This window comes from Hyaena hyaena, unplaced genomic scaffold (genome assembly GCF_003009895.1).
Source record: "Hyaena hyaena isolate Hyena2069 unplaced genomic scaffold, ASM300989v1 scaffold_4, whole genome shotgun sequence".
NCBI classification, from domain to species: Eukaryota; Metazoa; Chordata; class Mammalia; order Carnivora; family Hyaenidae; genus Hyaena; species Hyaena hyaena.
In genome coordinates, this window is record NW_024080636.1 from 338,988 (window position 1) to 355,719 (window position 16,732).

General features: G+C 61.4%; 1 protein-coding gene across 5 annotated transcripts in view; it reads left to right on the plus strand.

The window, feature by feature from the left end:
* Nucleotides 1–1,435: 1,435 nt before the first annotated feature.
* Nucleotides 1,436–16,732, plus strand: part of MGAT3 (beta-1,4-mannosyl-glycoprotein 4-beta-N-acetylglucosaminyltransferase) — a 31,350-nt gene continuing 16,053 nt past the window's right edge. The window contains exons 1-2 of one of the 5 annotated variants that reach the window (XR_005529000.1): nt 12,197–12,450; nt 12,766–12,802. The gene's annotated coding sequence lies outside the window, so the exon portion shown is untranslated. Of the gene's footprint in view, nt 1,609–10,231; nt 10,807–12,196; nt 12,451–12,765; nt 12,803–15,180; nt 15,354–16,732 lie in introns of those variants that run through there. The other 4 variants (XM_039235818.1, XM_039235847.1, XM_039235828.1 and 1 more) reach the window with 4 other exon arrangements.

Sequence of the window (16,732 nt, forward strand, 5' to 3'; positions counted from 1 at the left end):
TGCCCTACCCAGGCACTGAGCTTAAGCTGCGGGCACATGGGAACCATTGAGGGGTCATGGGGAATTCGACCTGCTCAGATCAACGCTGGAGAGGAGTCACTGGCTGCTTGGCAAGGACAGATGGTATAGGGCACGTAGGGCAGGAAGCCCAGCCAGAGGCAGCTCCAGAGGTCTAGCAATGACCAGTGGGACCACCCTTGAGGACACTTGACGGGACCTGGCTTTCTGAGGCGTCTCCCTGCCTTCCCCATGCACCTTCGCTACGGTTCAGCGCCCGCCGTGTTCGCTGTATACCCAGGGTGCCCCGCACGCAGGGCGGAAGTGATTGCTTCAGGCCGGAGTCCCTGAGCGGAAGGAACTTCCAGAAGGGCGGGAAGCGCGTGGAGGCCGCCTGGGAGCCCGGAGCAAGACCATGAGAATCCAGGGTGTGAAGTGGTGGGCGCTTGGAGAACCGCTGGTGGCCAGATGCCAGGAGAGGAGACTCAAGAGGTGGGCCGGGCTACGGACCTTGGGACTACGATGACTCTGGGCCTATAGCGGGATGGAGGGAGTCGGAAGGATACAGGCGGACAAACGCCCGTGGCCCACAGGCGGTATACACTGGCGACCCGCACGGACACAGAGACCTGTGTAGACGCGGTGTGGTGCTGTGCACGCACCACAACAGAAGTCCAGGCCTCTGCACACGAGCATAGATGGGTGTACACATAAGCACAGCTGCCCTGCACGCACCCAGGCGCCAGAGGCCTCTCCACACGGCCACGGATATGTGCACACAATCACGGTTCAGGTACACGCAGGAACAGCCTCCGGATCCGGGCACACACCATAACACAGATGTACACGCCCATGCACTCCCGGGAGCTGTAGGTCACACAGTCCCATGCACACATCCACGCACAGCACACAGAAGCGGACACGCGGACCCGCGCACACGCCAGGCATACACACACTCTCTGACCCGCCCCGCCTCTCATCGCAGACACAGCGGCTCAGGACGCACCCGGCCGTGGGCTGGCGCACGCATGGTCACAGGCAGGGGCGCGCGCGCGCGCGCGCGCGCGCACACACACACACACACACACACACACACACACACACACACGATCGCACACGCGGGAGGCGAGGAGCAGCGGCGGCCCTAGCCTGCGGCCGGAGGCGCCCCCCGGCCGAGCGCGGCGCTGCGAGCGGAGGGGAGGGGGCTCCGGTGGGGGTGGGGCGGGGGCCGGAGCCGCCAAGCCCGGCGGGAGCGGGCACCTCTGCGCGCCGCGCTCGGGCCTCGCCTCCGCACCCCTACCCCGCGTGCCTCCCGGGGGCCCCTCCCCCGCGCCCGTCCGCTCGCCGGCCCCCCGCCGCGGCCCCGGGGTGCAGCCAGGCGGCCGCGCCGGGCCAGCGGGACGGGGTGGAGGTGGGGGCGGGGGGCGGGGATCGGGGCCGGGCCGGGGCAGTGCCGCCCGCGATGCCGGGCGCCCGCCGCAGCCGCCGCCGGAGCCCGGGATGGGGCGAGAGGCTGCGGCGGACGCCAGCATCTCCCCGCCGGGGGCCCCGGGGGCCGCGGAGCCGCCGCCGCCGCTGCTGCCGCCGCTGCTGAGACCCAGCGGGCGATGGGTGAGTTGACCCCGGCGTCCCGGGGGCCCCGCGCCGCAGCCCCTCCATCCCCGCGCTCCGGGCCCTCCGCCTCCATCGCCGCGCCGCCTCCTCCGCGCTCGCGGCGCCCCCAGTCACGGCTCCCACGGCCCCCTCCCTGAGCGTGACCCTAGGGACAGGGGCGGGAGCGCTGGGCCGGGGTGGGGGGGCTTGGAGGGCGTTGAGACGGGGGTGGGGCGGGATGCCGGGGAGGCTACTCAGCTCCGGCGCCCCCTCCCCCAACCCGGCTGCTCCGCGGAGCTTTCCCCCGCTCCGGAGGGCAAAGCCTCATCCCTTCGATCCCCTCCCCCGGCCTGGGCGGGGGGCGTCCCCGCGGCGCGGGGCTCGGGCGGCGCTTTGTGCGCTGTGCCCCCACCCCCAAACCTCCGGCTCGGCGCGGGGCTGGGGGTGGGAGGCCTCAGCGCCCGCCTTCCCCACCCCCAGACCCTGGGCTGCGGCTACGGAGGCCCAGGCGCTGTCCGGTAGCGGGGCGGGTGCGGAGGCTGGGACTGTGGCTGCTTGTGGGGACCAGGCTGAGGGGCGTGGGGAGAGCACCCCTAGTCCTTTAGGCGGGGTTTGGGGGGGGGAGGCTCCCGCTCTTTTCCCTGCACTGCCCAGGGCGGGGGAGGGAACCTGGCTGGGGGAGGGCGCTATAAATATCTGCAAATAGTGAGTTCTGGAAGCGGGGGTGGGGAGGGGAGTGCGCTTGGGTGTTAAGTGGGCACAGTGGGCCTGAGCTGGGGTGCCACGGGAAGCAAGAGATGGGTCTCCGCCAGCCCTGGTAGCCTGAGGTCGGGTGACACTCCTGGCTCTGGAAGACTCCCTGGAAGGCGTGTGGGCAGGAGTACTACCCCAGAGAGATCCCTCTAAGGTCCCCCAGAACTGGCACTGCCCCCATCCCCATAGCACTCCTTGCCATTCCTGGGACACCAGTCCAGACCTGCCTTGATGGGGAGCTGTGGACACTGGTGGGTCCTCTCTCGGGGCAGGTACTGAAGATCCAGGCCTCCCAGTGCTAAGGAGATACACACAGGGACCTCCGAAAGTTTGGAAGAGGTTCTGCCAGCCCAAGGAGGAGAGAGAACTTGCTGGAAGAGTTTGCTTGCTCAGTACTGGAGGGAAGGGCACTCTAGGGAGAGGGAATGGCATGAGCAGAGGCTCAGAGGGGTGAGCACCTGGTCGGGGCGGAGAGGTGGAAGTGGGGGCTGGCCAAGCACGGGAGTGACCCATGTGAACAGTGAGGTGGCCGCAGTGCCAGAGCTGAAGGGAAGGAGGGCCAGGTGGAGGTGAGCTGTCAGGCCATCCCAGCAAGCTGGCACGAGCTCCCAAGGACAGTGAGCAGCTGATGGGGCCGGGAGCGCTGCCATCTGGCTGGGCAGCCTCTCCTGAGTCTGCCCAGGGCCTCTACTGTGGTCAGGGCTGCTTGGCCCACACCTGCTGGTGGCTGGACCGCCCCCAGGAAGGCCGCTTTCTGAGTCTCAGTTTCCACATCTGTCAAATGGGGAGGCTCCTCATTTGTTGAGCGTTGTGGAGAGGTCTGCACGAAATGGTGAGTGTAGGGTGCCCAGCACCTGAGAAGGACTCAGGAAATCCTTGGGCTGCTGTGTCGGCATTTTTACCTGGAAAACGGGGACTTTGATGTCAGCTGGTGGGCAAGGCTCACTTTCCTGGGTGGTGGTGAGGATCTTGTGAGGGCTGGATGGGACCTGGGGAAGCCAAGAGTTGGGGGAACTGCATGTCTGTGTCCTCATGCTATTCTGGAAGAAGAGAGAAGCAGTGGGCAGTGGCTGGGGCAGGGTGCTCTGCACAGACAGCCTCTGTGTGCCCCCACGGGCACCTTAGCCATGGCATTCAACGGACCCTGCTGTTTTCCCCAAAGCCAAAGCCTCTTTGTTCTCCATACTGCACGAGGCACCCCCTCCTTCTAGTCAGCTCTAGCCCTGCACATGGGGACCAGGGCTCCCTTCCAGAAGGTTCCTCAGACATTGAGACCAACAAACACGGTGTCCTCCTGTGAGGGTCACTGTTGTGGGCAGCTGGGTGGAGAGGACACAGAACTGACCCCCAGGAGAATGGAATCTAGTTGGGCAGCAAATACCACCGGACATCCATGGTCTTGCACAGCCCCGGGCTGGCTGCTTTGGGGCAGGGGGTTGGGGGGCGTTGCAATAATTGCACCAGAGGACAGTCAAATGCAGAAGTTAAAAGCAAGGGTTCCAGATCCAGTGGCCCAGGTTCAAGTCTCAACTCTTCCGCTTCTTACCGTGTGCCTGTGGGCTAGCGACTCTGCCTCTCTGTGCCTCTGTTTCCTTGCCTCTAAAATGGGAATGCTGCATACTAGAGCTACCTGAATAGCTTGGTTCAGTTTCTAGTGGGCATTAACGCCCCCTCTTCCAGAATGGGTCTCCGAGCTCACCTCTACCTCCTAGAAGACTACACAGCCTTCTCCGGTAGGCTATTGTTCTTCCTTTTCTGTCTGTGAGTCCCTATAGGCAGGTGCCTGCCTTTCTGTGTCCATTGCGCGGGCAGGGGGCAGTGGTGTACTGGCAGCAGGCTCTCTGGGAGGAAAAGGTACCTGATACACAGCGTTGGCAGATTTCTATGGTCTAAATCTCCCAGCGAGGCTCATTTGAGGCTACCGACAGCTTCACCATCTCACAATGGGAGCTGGTACCTGCCAGCTTTAGCACCCAGGCATTCAGTAGGTGCTTAATAAATGCTGCTTGAATAAGGAGAGAAGGCTCCAGAGACTTGGGGAGCTGCCAGGCCATACTGTAGCTGAGAGAGGGCGGCATCGGACAGGCTGAAGCCAGGATGAGAGACCACTGTGAATAAGTGCGCAGGGTGAGATGGAGGGCAGAGGCGAAGGGGGGCTGGTGTTCTCCCTTTCTGGGAATCTCTGCACCTCTGACCCTGCGTCACTCCTGCTCTAGATCCCCTTGACCTTGGCCTCGTTTGGGCTGTCTGCACAGAATGACCTAGCTGGGTCCCAAGCATTAGCCTGACAGAGCTCTGAGAAATGGTCCAGACGGGTCTGAAACACCAGGTTCTATTCTCTTGCTTCATGCAGCTCGAATGAATGAATGAATGAATGAATGAGTGAATGACTCTCAGCCCTAGGGAGCAGCCCTGTTCTTCCACTCATTCCTCCCCACCATCCGTCCCTGTGGGAGGAGACTGACCCTTCAGGGGGCAGCCTCAGACGTGAGGGGTGGTCACAGGGACCCCGCTTCCCACGCCTGCCGGAAGGGGGAGTGAGGCTTTTGGCGGCGCCGAAGGCAGGCTTGGCAGGAGAGTAGTGGGCCACCCTCCTGTGGTCTAGAGTGGGGCTGACATGGGCCCACAGCCCTGCCTGTAACCCAGGAAGTTAACAAGGTCCCCAAATACTTTTTCTTCCACCACCTCAAGTGGAAATTCCCCTGTTGGCCGGCTTATTTTCATTTTTATTTCTAGAAAAATACAGTCGGAGATAAGAATCATTCATGCACCGAATCTCCATTGTTTTATGAATTCAGAGCCTGTTTGGCTCTAGACTTTGGTTCCCACTGAGGTAGGAATCCCCGGGGAGGGGCAGGGGGAGGGCCAGGAAGGGAGGCCCGAGGCCACGCTGACATGAACCTCCTCGGTCCTGCCTTCCAGGTGGCCTCTCCTGGCAGGCTGGGGACTTCCCAGAAGCAGCAGCCTAGATGGGGGTCTGAGTGAGGGAGGGCAGCCAGAGGCAGTCTCCAGGATTCTGCTTGACAGAGACCCGTAATGGATGACTTCCCAGGCTGTTCTACCCCACCTCGACCTCTGAGTCATAATAATTTGCTGCTATTTATCGAGCACTTACTATGTGCCGGGCGCGGGGCCAAGCACTTTGTCTGCATTATCCTAGCAACGCCTCCTAACTTCCCTCGAAGTAGGTACTACTATTATCCCCATTTGGCAGTTTGAGGGTGCCTGGGGCCCGGGGCTCAGGGCCAGGAAGTGGCAAGGCTGGGATTGCATCCAGTCTGTAGGACCCCAGAGCCTCATGGGGCCCCTCAGATAGGCCCTTCAGTTACTGAGAAGGGAGTGGTCTCTTAAGCCCAGATGCCTGAGACAGCCACGTCACTGGTGGTGTCCTGGCCTCCAGGCCACCCTCCTTGTAGCCCTGATTGCCACTCCCTTCTTTCCCATGGTCCTGGGCCTCTGTCTCTGGAAGCAGCCTCACCTGGGTGGCGTGGGGAAAATACAAATTTCCCAGGCCCCGGCACACCCCGCTGAGTCAGAATCCCGCTTCGGGAGAGGGGGCTGGAAACCCAGGTTTTAAAATGCTGTCCTGGGGATACAGAGGCCCACGAACTCCCAGGACCACTGCCCCGCCCAGTGGAGTCCAGGCTGCCTTGATAGACTCCCTTGCCCTGAACCCGGATCCCTGTGACCCTGCCCCACTTGTGTTCTCAGCCTCTGCTCCCCCACCCCTGCTACCCTAACCCAGCTCTGCACCCACCACGTTGACCCCCACGCCCCACTTTGCCTTTATCCAGGCACCTGCTGCTGCTGTTCCTTTCTGGAAGCAGGTCCCAGCTGGCCACAGACCCCACATAGCTTGTTTAATACTCGGGACGAATCGCTCGTGGCGCCACTCTTGCTAGCCCGGGCCTGGCACACAGCCTGGGTGCATCGTGGTGGGTGAGCGATGGTAGCCGGGGAAGGGGGGACGAGGGAGGGCTGCCGATGACAGGTGGACTTCCAGGCCGGGCACACAGGCACTCTCTGGGGGCTGGCACCTTGCCTAACATGGAAAAGGCATTCAATAACCGTTTCTTAACTTTATTGAATGGCAATCGGGCATGTGATGGGTGAGGGCCACTTCTGGGAGCAGTGCAGATTGGCGGGTTGGGGTGAAAGATTGAGAAGGCTCCTTCCCAGCCACCTCTGAGGACTGAATATTCACGGTCAGAACTCATTTATGGCTGGGATGGGAGCGAGCTGCTGGTTGCTTTCTTGCTTGATTTCATCTCAGTATCTCAGGAGCCCTGGGAAGTGGTGCTAATGTAATCCTTGTTTCATTCAATGGAAGCTGAGCCCTAGACAGGGCGGGTGACTTGCTAGGGTCACACAGCCAGGAGGGGTCCTACAGGATGGAGCCTTGCCCGTTACACGAGAAAATTAATGGGTGCACTCTACAGTTTATAAAGCAATAACACGTGATCTCAGTTGTTTCTAGCAGAAGCTTGAGGTTTGGCTCTACATTTTCACCTATGCCCACATCCCGGAGTCAGAAAACCTGCCCCCAGGGGCTCTCTGTGTCTGTAAGGGGCAGTGATGGGAAGAGATCACTCCTCTAGGCTGGCGGGAGAGAGAAACAAAGAGGTACGTGCTGGGGGCTCTGGCACATAGTAGGTTCTTGGGAGCCCCTTTGGTCAGTGGAGGCAGAGCCATCTGCCCTTTGGTCCCATCTGGGCCTTGGAACAGCCCAGATCAGTCTTCAGTCTTTGAGCCAAGACCCACAGCGTGTAGGTGATGGGTCCAAGGTCACACCTGCCATGTCCAAGGTGAAGAGCAGAGGGTGTAAGTCTCCCCTGTGGCTGAGAGGTCCAGGGAAGGGGGCAGTGGGTCTGTGAGGGATGACCACTGTTAGAACCATTAAATGGCAGGGCTTGGCCCCAAAGGACCCCCAGCCAAGCCCCCTCTCAGGGGGGTCCGGGACTGCTGCAGGGCCTGGCATGTTATTGCTGTCACAAGTGTTCGAGGGCGTATCTGAGTATGAGCAGTGGTCCTACATCCACCAGTGGGGCGGGGGGGGGGGTGCGTAACAGAATCTGTGGTCTGCCTCCCGGCACTGGTGCTTGGGGAGGGGGAAATCTAGACTGGAAATCCAGGTGCTGGCTTTCCGCCTACCAGGCCCTCCCCTTCCCTGCCCCCGGGCCTTTGCAGATGCTTCCCCTCCTCTCCTGGCAGGTGCTGGCTCATCCTTTAAGACCTCTCTGGGAAGTCCTGCCTGCCTCCCAGGTCAAGGCCAGGCCGATCCACCCTGCCAGGATTTTCATCCGTCGGCCTCACAGGATGCTGAGATCCTTGAGGGGCTGGTTATATAATGCAGGGCCCAGTCGGAGATGCCAGTGGAGTGGACCAGGCTGGGGAGCCTTGAGGCCATATAGCTAGCCAAACATGCCCATTTCACAGAGGGAACGTTGAGGCCCGAGGTGCTCGGGCCTGACCTAGAGCACCACGGAGAGTGGCTGGTAGTCCCTTTGTGGCCTATAAGAGGACACCCTGGGGCTCTGTGGCTGCACCCCTCCCCCACTCGGGTCCCCAGCTGAAGCATTTCTCTGCTGGATCCAGGTCAGGTCCGGGAGGGGGCGGGGGGAGGGAATGGGAAGAAGCCCAGGAGAGCAAAGTCCCCAGGGCTCAGGTCTGCACTCTGTCTTCCCTTCCCATGTGGACAAAGCTCCTTAGAGAAAATGCTTGCTGTCCAAAAGCTGGCGGGAAATCCACATTGATAGTTCATTCCAGTAAAAAGGCGCGCAGGGAAAGAAGTCTGTGAGAACTTAGGGCGGAACGTTAGCCCCGGGGATGGTGGGTGATATTGTCCTGCTTTTGCTGTGATGTTCAAATTCCCTGGGTCGTAGGTGAAACCTTTATAACCAGAAAAGTGGTTATGATGTAAAGGAGAGAGGTCTAAGAAAAGGTGCCCTGAGCACAGCCAGCTCCCCATTCGTGAGCTCAGGGGTCATCACGTGTGGGTGGCTTCCAGAGGGACCCTGGTCCCAGGCACAGCCCACAGAACAGGTGCGCCTCTGGCAAACAGCTTGGGTGTCTCTCATTCTCGAAAGTTGGGTCAGCAAGAGTCCAGACCTGGGGCTACAGGGATTTAACATCCTGAGAACCCCATGCAAACCTCTGACGTCCTTCCTGTGGTGTGGGTTAGGCCCCAGGGCCCTCGCCTTCCCTGGAAAGCCACCCCGCCCTCCGCCTGTCCCACCCAGAGGTGACCCTGGGGCTGTTTGCTTCACCTCCATCCGGGTGCCCAGCGGGTGCGTATTACTGGTGACTGCCTTCCTTCCTGACTCCGGCCCCAAAGTGCCCTTCTAAGAGGGTCCTCCTACAATGGAGTCAAGTTCGACCTTGTGGAAATGGTCTTGGTAATCACAGCTGAGCCTTGGTCCTGGGTCAGGATTCAGTCTCCGTCTCCTCCGTGTATCTCGTATAGAGCTCTTGTTCATTCGTTCAGCTGTTATCCAGCAAGTGCCAGGGCCCAGGCTAGGTGCCAGGGGCACGGGTCTGCTGACTTCAGGGTGTGATGTGTCTGTGTTTTTGAGCACGTGTTTTGTGCACAGCACCTGCGCGTACGCGCAGCGTGAGCATCTCCGTCGTATGTGAACACTCGTCTTTGAGGCTGTGACAGTGTGTAATCCTGCCGAGACCCCGGGCACACCTGGTTAATTCATTCTTGCAAGTGTTTATCAGACACCCACTAAGGAGGTACCAGACCCTGACCCCACAGGAAGATGACCCGAGGTCTCTGTCCTTGGGAAGTGCCAAGTGCAGAGTGGTGAGGGCAGAGGCCCGCGGGACCGGGAGTGGTCGGAAAGGTGGTCCTGGAGACACGGGGAAGGATGGGGAAGGGTGTTCCTGCCCAGCTGTGAGGATGCTCTCCAGTATCCCCTGCGGCCTGGCCATCTGCTTGATGATCTGAAGCACCTCCGGGTGGTGGGCGCCCAGGGGATGGGCTGGGCGCCCGACTGCTGGGGGCAGGGAAAGAACACAGGGAATGAAAATGAAGTGTGTTGGCTTGGAGAACACAACCTGGCAGGCAGGAGGGCCTGGGCTCCAGACCTTTCCGAGGAGAACTTGGGGGCCAGGCACCAGAACACAGCACCCAGAAAGTAGAACCCTGTGATCCAGACCCGAGAAGGGGGATCACGGAACTTAGAGGAGGAAAACAGAGCAGCAGACCTAGAATGTGGGCCTTCCGGAAACTGGAACGTTCGAAGTCGGCCGGAAGCTGGAAGATCAAGTCTGTGCCCCTGGTGGTCAGTGGGGAAACTGAGGTCCGGCGGGAACGAGGAGGGAGGTCTTGAGCGTCGGCATGCACCTGCTCTGTGCTGAGCCAGGCCCTCCCCACAGTTTGCTGCTGCCTGACCTCGGGCAAGGCCTGTCCCCTCTCCAGGCCTCAGTTTCCCCACCAGTGAAATGGCCATGTGATGGTGAGATGTGATGGAGCACTTCACTCGGTGCTCAGGCTCTCCCGGGAAGTTAGTGGCATTGCTAAGTTAGTGGCCTGGACCCTGGCCACCTGGCCCCTGAATGACTCTGTCACCTCATGGTGACGGCCTGGTCCCTGCTGTTCCTTTCTCTTCTTTCCCACATTCAGTGGGACGTTTGGGCCCTTGCAGCCCTTTTCCGGAATGCTCTCTGGATCTACCAGGTGGAAGAGACTAATTAGAGGAGCAAGAACAGATTGGCGGTTCCAGATTAAGGAGCAGGGGCCCGGTGCCTCCAGCCCTGCGTGGAGCCCTCTGCTCTTTGGTGAGGGCTTCTTGAGGGTCCCCCCCGGTGGAGACAGTCAGGTCCTGACCCAAGGGCGCTGCAGGTGCTCGCAGGCAGGGGTGGGCAGAGATGGATTGGGAAGGGGAAGGAGGAAGGGCTCGTTGTTCCCGCACCACAGAGGCTCACCGGGTGCACCTGCTCCAGACCCCCCTCTCCTGCAGGCGGTGGATGACGCTGTCCGGGTTCCCAGAGAGCCGGAGCTGCAGATTCTGGGCCAGGAGCAGATCGCTTCCCCAGATCCCCGCGAGGCCCCTGCAAACGGGCGTTACCAGCCTCCTGGTTTCTGCCTCTGAGAGAGTGGGGTTCCAGAGCTGTGGGGGGGCAGAGCCAGGCTTCCAGCCCCTCCTTTTACCCAGCAGCATCCAGGCCTGGTGCTGGGCACTGAGCACCCGGGGGGGCGAACCACAGTCACCTTGTGTTTCCCCGCCTTCCTTCCTGTGTCTCCTCCGGACCATCAGCCATCCTGCTGCTCAGCGTGCTTTGAAGGCGGGAGTCCTTCCCCGTGTCTCCGCTCTCCACCACTACCCTCCCACTGCAGGGGACCCGTCAAGTTCACGTACATGAGCCCCCTCATCCGGATGTGCCCTGCCCAGGCAGGACGAGACTTTTCCAAACCCCAGATGAGGCCCGAGAGCCCAGCAGCACTGACGGCAGGTGCAGGTGTGTGGATTTGAGGGGGTCATTTATTCATTCAACAGGCCAAGGTCAGCACCTCCTTTGCATCAGGCTCTGTGCTGGGTTCCCCAGGGGAGTCGGGCAGCACCGCGGAGTGTGTGAGTGAGGAGCTCGGGGTGGGGGGTGGGGGGCAGCCGGAGTGAGGCAGCCCATCTTTCCTCAGCCTGGGCAAGTGTGGTCTGCTGAGGCCACCTGCGCAGGGAGTGGAAGATCACACAGAAACCTGGAGCCTCCTAAAGGATGTGGACTTTAGCCTGAGGGCAGGTGTTCCAAGCTGGGAAGAGCAGCCCCGGATGTGGCTTTTGCTTGGCTCGTGGGTCTCAAGCCGGGCATCCCGTTCCCTGGGAAGGCTTCTGCTCTTGTCCAGGTGAGCATGGGTGGTGACTCAGGCGGCACGGGACAGTGGCACAGGGGACCGGGTAGGATGACAAGCCGTAGAGTAGACCGGCCTGGCGATGGGGAGTGCGAGGTCAGCAGGAGGGAAGATTCAGGATGACTCCCATGGTCACGTCTCAGGCTATCAGCTCAGGTTTCGAGAGCCACTGTGTGAGCGCGTTCTCTGTGCCTGGTTTTGCGGCGGAGCGTCCCAGGCAGGATGGGAGCAGACTCTGAGCCCCGGCTTCTGCCCTCCAGCCTGGCTCAGATCCTGTCCGGTCTGCTCCTCTCTCTCCCTTAACCCTGCGGGGACTTTAGCCTCTTGAGCGAAGGGTTGCATGTCCCCAATTGTGCCCCGTACACATCGGGGAGCGCCACTCCACTCCTACTGCCTGGGCACACGGGGACCGACCTCTGCACAGGCACCCAGACCCCGTGCGCTGATGCATCTCATCTGCTCCCCCCCCCCCCCCCCCCCCCCCCCCCCCCCCGCTGCTGTGCAAGGGCATTTCCCCGTCCCCTCAAGGTGCGGCTCCTGGAACAAAACCTCTCTCCACTACAGCTTGAATCTGTCACCCTACTGCCCTGTGCTAGAGAACGTCCCATGAAGACAGATGAGGGCTGGGGCGCATCCTCCCCTCCCTCCCCCCACCTCAGGCCTGTGGGCTAGAGATGGAGCTGAAGCTCCGAGCTGAAGTGGCCCTTTGTACATTGTCCCCCCGGAGGCTGGGGGAGCCCGGTGGGAGGGGCTGGAACTGCCAGACGCCCTGCGCTGGTCTCAGCAGCACTGAGGACAGAGGTGGGGGGAGGGAGAACACCCTGCTAGGTATGGGCACGCACTGGCCGGGCCTGCCGCCCCAGAGTAGACGGTACTTAGGTACTTATCACTCAGAGTCTGTCGTCAGCTCTCATGCAAGTTCCGTCGTCACGCAACAGTTGTTTACGGAATGTCTGCCCGGGCTGGGGCCGGGCTTTGTCCCGGTGGGGCGGTGGGGGTGGGGGAGCAGCAGTGACCGGAGACTGAGGCTTACAGGCTTACGATGACCCTGCTCTCCTGTTGTTGATGTTCTGAGCGCCAGGGTGTGGGTGGGGGAGACAGACCACTAACACGTAAACAAGGAGACAGCTAACTTCCGCCGTGAGCGCTGGGGAGGGGACAGCCGCTCTAGCTGGCGGGCCAGGAGGGCCCCCTCTGAGCAGGCAGCCACATTCCAGGCAGAGGAGCAGCCAGTGGGAGGACCCTGAGACGGAAAGGTGGGGACTGTGACCGGAGCCCAGTAGACCGAGGGAGGCGAGGGCAGCAAAGATTCGGGGACCAGACTGGCGGGGCCTGTGGGCCCAGATGGGAGTTTGGATCTCGTTCTGAGCGAGAATGGGGTGTGGGTGGGGTAAGGGGGAGGGTCTTGTGGGAGGAGGTTGAGTGGGGTGGGGGAAGGGCGGGGGAACATGGCCTGGTGGGGACTTTGCAGTGACAGAATTTGTGGGGCCCAGGGTCAAATGAAAATGTAGGGCCCCTAGGGGTGCCTAGGTGGCTCAGTGGGTTAAGTGTGTGATTTGATTTCGGCTCAGGTCACGAATCCAAGGTTATGGGATTGAGCCCTGCGTCTAGCTCAGCATGGAGCGTGGAGCCTGCTTAAGATTCTCTCCCTCTGCCCCTCACCCCCACTCTTGTGTGCACTCCCTCTCTCTCTCAAAATAAAATATGGGCACCTGGGTGGCTCAGTCGGTTGAGTCTTACTTCGGCTCAGGTCATGATCTCGCAGTTCATGAGTTCGAGCCCCGCGTCAGGCTCTGTGCTGACAGCTCAGAGCTTGGAGCCTGCTTCACATTCTGTGTCTCCCTCTCTCTCTGCCCCTCCCCTGCCCACACTCTGTCTCTGTCTCTCTCAAAAATAAACATAAAATAAGCTAAAATGAAGAAAGTCTAGGGACTCTTGTTCAAAAATAAAGAATTTCAAGACAAAAAATGGGGGCAGGAGGGAGGCCAGTGAGGAGGAGGGGAGTGGGGCTGGGTTCCGAGTGCATTTTGGAAGAACACGCCAGTGGGCCTTGCACGTGACACCAGGCACAGTTGGGCAACGGGGGGTGGGAGGAGGGCGTCTTTTGGCTCAGGAGCTTAGAGGACTGGTCGATATTGAGGCTCTTTAGATGTGACCCTGGTACGTCGCCATGAGGTGAGGGGCTCGGATGGTCCCACAGCGCAGATGGGGACTCAGAGGCCTAGGGATATTAAGTGACCTGCCCAGGATCGCATGGAGGGTGGGGGGGTGGAGAAGGGGCAGGATTTGAATCCAGCTTTCTTTGAGTCCAGACTCCAGGGAGTTGCTGCCCATCTTGGTGCCCTGCCCGCCTCCACCCCCTGAGAGGTGGGGCTGGGGACTCTCTCACAGCAACCTCCCCCGCCAGCCCCTCAAGGGAGTTTCCATTCTCTCCGAGGCCACTGCCCGACCGACCGACCGTGCTGAGCCCCAGCCTCACCGGCCTTGCTTATCTCACGGTGATCTCCAGTCCACCAGTCCACAGATGTGGCAGGGGAGGAGGGCAGGGGCGGGCAGAGCTACTCTCAGCCCCTGCTGCCCCTGCATGCCTGCCTTGTCCGCTCTCACCCGCAGCGTGGGGTAGAGGCTGAGAGGCTGGGAGCCACAAGCTAGAAGTGCGGGAGCCTCAGTAGGCCCCACGGGGGTGTGCGCAGTGAGCCTGCATGGGGTCTGGGTCGGTCCACTTTGCAGAAGGACTGGCACCATATTCTGTTCATGGATTAGAATAAGCTGCGTTTTTGACTTTTCCTCTCATTGGCTGCTCCGCTCATAATTAATAATCTGCCCAGTGAGTCGTTACAGGCTCATGCTGCCCTCCTGCTTCCTCAGCCTCACCCTGGCTGGACTCTGTGTTCCTCTGTTTCTCCTTCCTTCTCCATCCTGGCACCCCAGCCCCGCCCGTGCCCCTCCCTGCCGTAGACCCCGGAACACTGACGTTCACGGTCAGGCACCGGGAGCGGGACTTGGGCCCTCACAGCCTGCACGGGAGGTCGACTGGCCAACAGGACATTTCTCTCCAGGCTGATGGGGGGCTTCCGAGTGGGCTGGGCTTGAGGGCGGCGCCCCAGGGGAGGCAAAGGCTAAGCTGGAGTCCCCCAGAGACCCCGAATGCACCCCTCCCCCAGCAGTATGAATGCTGGATGCTTGGACACCTAGCGCTCTTCTCGGCCAGGCTCTGATTTATGCCTTCACCCTCTTCAGAAGGAGCCCGGAGCGGGTGATTCCCACCACAAAGAATGAATGCCTTGCAATGGTGGACTGGGCATGGGGCCAGGCTGCTCAATAACTGTTTGGGGGTCTCCTCTGGGCCCCCAATTTCTCATCTGTGGCCTGCCACACAGAGTCCAGCCTCTGTGCCCACTCCCAAGGAGCCCTTCACCCCCCACGGCCACCCCCAGGGCTGGTGAGTACTGAGCCCACTCGCAGGTGAATGGGGCAGGGTTTCTGAGGCACAGTCAGGATTCAGGGCCCTCTCCCAGCCCCCCACGCCCACACTGGGTTTGAGACACTGGGTTCCCCCGGTAGGGAGCACTTGCCACCCTTTTCTGCCTGTACCATACTCCTCCATTTCCCATCGTGACCGACCAAAAATGCCCAGCAGTCCCTTGGGAGTATGGGAACTGTTTACGGTCACCTGCCACCCGGAGGGAGCAGGTGAGACTCCAAAAGGAGACAAGCGCGTGGTTCACGGAGCGCCAGGCACCGACAGGCCCCTGTGCTGCGAGCACGCCCACGTCCCCGGCACCCATGTTCCCCGGCACCCATGCCCCCCCGCACCCTCCAGCAGGGTGGGGCTGCCCTTACTGCCACTGGGCTACCTGTTTTTACAGACAGGAGGCCACAGCCCTGAGCGAGGTGACCCAGCTGGGCAGAGGTGGGGGTGGGAAGCCTTGCCCAGGTGAAGGCCAGAGCTGGGGCCGGGCCAAGTTTGGCTGTCCCTATGCGTAGCCAACGAACTGCCGCCTGTGCTCGGCCTGAGGGGGCAGGAGACCGCCTCCAGCAAGGAAACTGCTGTCATCAAGCCACAACGGCCAGGCACGGGCTGCAGCAGCAGGGACGGGACGCTGGGCCTCACCTGCGGTGTGCCACCTCGGGGATCCCAAGGCGGGTACCGGGTCAGGTGAGGCGAAGATGGGCCCAGGCAGGGAGAGAGGCCAGGCGGGTACGGGGGTGGGGGTTGTGTAGTAGGGAGCAGGAGGTCCTAGGGTCGGGGCAGACACTGCTGACCCTTACGGGGCGAGCCAGGCTGTCACTCAGACCTTCTGACCCTGGTTCCTGGTCTGTAACAGCAGGCTGATGCGGGGATGGAACTGGAGAAGGGAGCTGAAGCTGTGAGCTCTTGTCACCCCAGAGGGCAGCACGGGGCCAGGCCTAGGGCGCACCCTCCTCTTTCCCCCTGTGTGGTGACAGGCCGCTGAGAGGCAGCTGGAGGCCAGGGTCAGGCAAACAGCCAGCAGACAGAAAGTTCCTGGGGTATGGGTGCAGCTGGCGTGGCACCCTCTCGAGATGATCGAGAATTCCAGAAATCTGGGCCAGCAGGACTAGGGAAAAGATGTGGGTCCTGGTACACGTGGGCGGGGTGTGCAGTACAGGCATGAGCCGGTTCCTAGAGGGACTTCAGGCCCCCTGGAGCCTTCTGAAGTCCAGGCCCCACCAGGGAGATTTCCTGACTGTTGAGAGAATGGTACTGGAGATCCCGACCAGTACCTGATCACTGTCCAGGGTGATGTGTTTCTGCTCTCACCAGGTGGGGGGGTGGGGGGTGGGAAGGGGTCCTGGGGCTCCTGTGGCCTTTCTGGAAACCCTGGGCATTGTGGTTTCACATCACTGCAGCCTGATCTGCAGCCAGAGTGCTGCCCTGGGGGGCCCCAGGTGGAGGGGAGCCTCGGACAGAGGGGATTTGGGCAATGTGGCTCTCCTGGGCCCAGCGCTGCCGCCACGACAGATCCGGTCACCTGCTCGAGAACCCAGCTGACAAATGGCAGGCCCACGGGCTCCCGCTGGGGACTAGGGTGGAGGTGAGAGGGCCCCTTGCCTTGGGCAAGGCTGAACACCGCAGCCTAGACCTTGCCTCCTGAGCGAGGGCCCCCAGCAGTGGTGAGTGGGCGTGCCTCCTGCTGCTCCGGGCTGTGAGTCTCGGGCAGGTCTGTCAGCCCTCTGTGCCCGTCTCTTCACCGCCTGGCGGCCGTGAGGACAGAGGAGGAAGGCACCTAGGCCACTCAGTGCAAGCAGCTGCCATGAAGAAGGTGATAATGATGGAGGCGCCATCTCCTGGAAGGAATGTTCCGGGCCCACTGCTCCCCAGTCCTGTCCAACCCTGCCCAGTTAGACGGTTTGCCTGCATCCAGGTTACTGACTCGAGAGGGGTGAGAAGGGGTGCCCAGGCTTCTGCCCAAGCAGTCCCTGAAGTGCGGGGTGTCCTTGTCACCCCACTAGGCCCCCACACGCTCTTCACAGACTCAGACAACACTCCCCCCCCCCCCCCCCCCCCCCCCCCCC